The sequence below is a fragment of the Sinocyclocheilus anshuiensis genome, unplaced genomic scaffold (assembly GCF_001515605.1).
Source record: "Sinocyclocheilus anshuiensis isolate Anshui unplaced genomic scaffold, SAMN03320099.WGS_v1.1 scaffold379, whole genome shotgun sequence".
Taxonomy (NCBI): domain Eukaryota; kingdom Metazoa; phylum Chordata; class Actinopteri; order Cypriniformes; family Cyprinidae; genus Sinocyclocheilus; species Sinocyclocheilus anshuiensis.
This window is the reverse complement of record NW_015552574.1, coordinates 1193155-1193391: the sequence shown is the minus strand read 5'-3', so window position 1 is coordinate 1193391 and position 237 is coordinate 1193155. Positions and strand designations below refer to the sequence as shown.

Genomic DNA, 237 nt, shown 5'->3' with positions numbered 1-237 from the left:
ATCAATGAAAGCAGTTAAATCTTCTGTTTATTCAGCTGCAGTGATAGGCATTTTCTGGATTTCTTCTTCGGGGCATATTTAGATTTTCCGCGCGAGAGCGCCCTCAGGCCTTTGGATGGAGATTTACTGCTGATCACAGAACTGTGCTTCACTGAAAGATACGCATGACAATCGTAGCTTGTGTCTAATCGCGATTTCGATTCCATTTCGATTTATTGTGCAGCCCTAATTAATGGC

The 237-nt window shown here is 42.6% G+C and overlaps 1 protein-coding gene across 1 annotated transcript in view; it reads right to left on the bottom strand.

Moving 5' to 3' along the window:
• The window catches only part of chd4a (chromodomain helicase DNA binding protein 4a), a 29776-nt gene that overhangs the window by 5395 nt on the left and 24144 nt on the right, over positions 1 to 237 (bottom strand). The window lies entirely within an intron of this gene.